The 2,896-nt window shown below is 43.1% G+C and overlaps 1 long non-coding RNA gene across 1 annotated transcript; it reads right to left on the reverse strand.

Moving 5' to 3' along the window:
• Nucleotides 1-307: 307 nt before the first annotated feature.
• On the reverse strand, nucleotides 308-1,569 carry LOC123042793 (uncharacterized). Its single transcript, XR_006418899.1, has 2 exons — nucleotides 1,428-1,569; nucleotides 308-854 (listed from the first exon to the last, which is right to left on the reverse strand). It is a non-coding gene; the product is annotated as an uncharacterized lncRNA (long non-coding RNA).
• Between the last annotated feature and the right edge of the window lie 1,327 nt (nucleotides 1,570-2,896).

Below are 2,896 nucleotides of genomic sequence, written 5' to 3' on the forward strand. Positions count from 1 at the left end.
TGGTGACCAAAGTGAAAAGAGCTGAACTCAATTAGTTATTTAGTTTGCAACCTTCTATGTCAGTTAGATCCAAACAGAGAACGCCTCAAGAATCCAAACAAAAAGGTGCCTCCGAACGCCTCAATTAGTAGGGAATTTCTCAACAGATAGCAAAAAGGTGCACAGATATTTTTCTCTACATTCAACCTCTGTTCCATTGCTTCAGTCTAATGTTGGTGTTGACTAGACAACTTCAGGAAGCAAAGTTCCCCAAAACAAGACAGGGAAAATAATCAGCATATAGTAGGTACGGAATTACTTGGTAAACTGAAAGAGAAAAACATGCATCCAGATTCAAGTACACACATTTTTAGTTAGCCACAGTGCGATCAAGTATTCCCAGGCTACTAATTACCAGAAATTAGAATTGCTCAGGTTACCAATAACAAGAAATTAGAATTACACTGCGCCTCTTGCAGTCATTGCTCTAGCTGCTGCAAGCCTGCGAGCATTACGAGACCACTAGCATTCCCTGACCATATCCGTCAACAGATAATTATCTCCACGGATGAGGATGTTCCATGTGTGAGTTGCTCCTTAATCCGACGCCTGCTAGCTTTTTCCGCCTTGGATCTTTCAAGGTTGGTGCAATTGCAGTACATGCAACGGTTTTCACCACACAGCTGGATTTTCAACAACCCCACAGCTCGTTCCATGATAAGCCTTATAAAGTTTGTCACTTTGTCTTCATCCTCGCACCCGATGATCACAAGCATCTTCAAGTTCAGGTGCTTCAAATCCTTGGATGGCTCCCACACCATGTTGGTCTTCTCGGCACTGTCCTCGGGCGTCTTGATACATGAATGTCGAGATAACTTCAAGCAATGATATAGAAAGTGAATAACACATTTTAATTAAACTGCCACCAACCAATGAAGGACAAGGTGACAAAAATTGCAATCAAATATAAGTTTAGGCCCCTAAACAGTTTTCCAGGAATTTGCATTTATTAAATCCCAAGTACAACACATGAATATGCTTCTGGGGATTGTAACTACAACCATATTCCTCGTATTTATTTTAACTAAGATACTTTGTAATAAAGAATTTTAATTAAGACGGCCATGTGCATCACTCTATGCACAGGCCAGGGCTCTCCTCTTTCCGAAAAAAAAACATATGACCAAATTTTGGAGAACTTTAACATGAGATACGACCCAACAGTTTTTTTGCCTTGCGTGGACAGTGTCTCGCTGCAAAATTACAATGCGGCTTGAATGCACTACTTTTAGTATTTGTGATATGTTCGTGAGTGGTTGGAAATTAGATCAACTTGTTGGTACGTTTTACTGCTGAATATCCGAAAAACATATCATCGTAAGAATGTAGAATGAGTCATGCATGCTAAGGTGTGCACTAAATTAGAAAGAAGGTTAAGTAACACTTACTGCAAAATCCTGTAGGGCAGGTGCAGCTTCAAGGATAAACAGTGTCCAGCTCAGATCACACTCACTGAAGATACCGAGAAGAAACACAGTGGTCAGGTTTCTGAATATAGGAGTGAGCTGCTTCGGGTGTTCTGGCTGAATCCAAATCTGCAGCAAGAACATAAATGCAGAGCTTAAGTTGGTAGAGAAGATGAATTATAATATGCAGATGCAGAAGATACATATTTAAGTGGTGAGCAGAAATTAAGTTTACCATTTGGCCCTCAAAACACAGAGTCAGTGTCGACAGGTTCCTGGCACTCCTTGAGAGGCACTCACTCAGCGCGAATGGCTCTTGCCATGCCTTGGCTTTAGAAGAGAGAATTACACCTCGAAGCTCAGGAACGTAGCCGAAGCACACCGGAGGGTTCTCCAAGTGCCAACGATAGCACACTACTTGCCTAAGCTTCGGGACAGAAACGAGCTCGATCCGCATGCACAAAAGGCCGATGAACTCGATCTCCTGGAGCTCAGAGCACGGCACATCGATCTTGAGCGTGGAGTCCAGATCAAGCATTCTGCAGAATCTCAAGCTGAGGTGCCTGAGCCAGAAACACAGACGATATGGCCGCCCTCGACATCACTCATGGAGGCGAGGAAGGAATGAGCCAAGAAGACGAGTTCAACGGTTGATGTTGTGGGTATGCGTGTAGATGTAGGGAAGTGAGGTAGAGGGATGGTGGGAGTGGTGACGGCTCGACGGAGATGAAGATTTGGCACCATGGGGCAGCTAGGTGATGTTGGCAACGGTTGGCGAAGGACGGGGTAGGCCGGTTGTGGAGAGCGGGTTGACTGGAAATGATTTTTTCAGCCATATGATAAATCAGTGGTCCCATTATTTTTGTATGATTGCAAGTTCAGTACAGCAACAGAACCACTAGCTCTTTCGGCATAAGACTGTTCTTCGTCTATGTATACACATTCAGCTCTCGTCTCTAACTCACTCGATTGTTACCTTGGTTACTGTTTGATTCCATTTTTTTTCTCTCATCATGCGAGGCAAATATATATATTTAATAATTATCTGGTCTAGTCACGTTGACGCATATTCACTTGTATGGGTCAAATCGTTTATTGGATCAGCCAGTTTGCCAATAGAATGAACCACATGTGCATGCACGGACCCACTGATCAGCAGCTATCCCAGCAATAACGTCCGGTGCGTATAACGTGAACGAAATCTTGTACGATGCCACCGGCTAGTTGGACGCGTATATATTTAAACTGGTACAAAGCAAGGTGTGTAGCGGCTGGAGATAAAAAAAAGCTAAATCAATTGGACTTGACTAGATCCACGAAGAGATAAGTATTGGCCAAGAGTTTGTTGTTTTCTCGGTTCAACAACACCGAGAGACTAGAGATAAGATATGGTTTGTTACTAAGTACTAACGGCAGCGGCGACGATGCTAATCTCTCGTACTTATCTTTTT

This window comes from Triticum aestivum, chromosome 2B (assembly GCF_018294505.1).
Source record: "Triticum aestivum cultivar Chinese Spring chromosome 2B, IWGSC CS RefSeq v2.1, whole genome shotgun sequence".
NCBI classification, from domain to species: Eukaryota; Viridiplantae; Streptophyta; class Magnoliopsida; order Poales; family Poaceae; genus Triticum; species Triticum aestivum.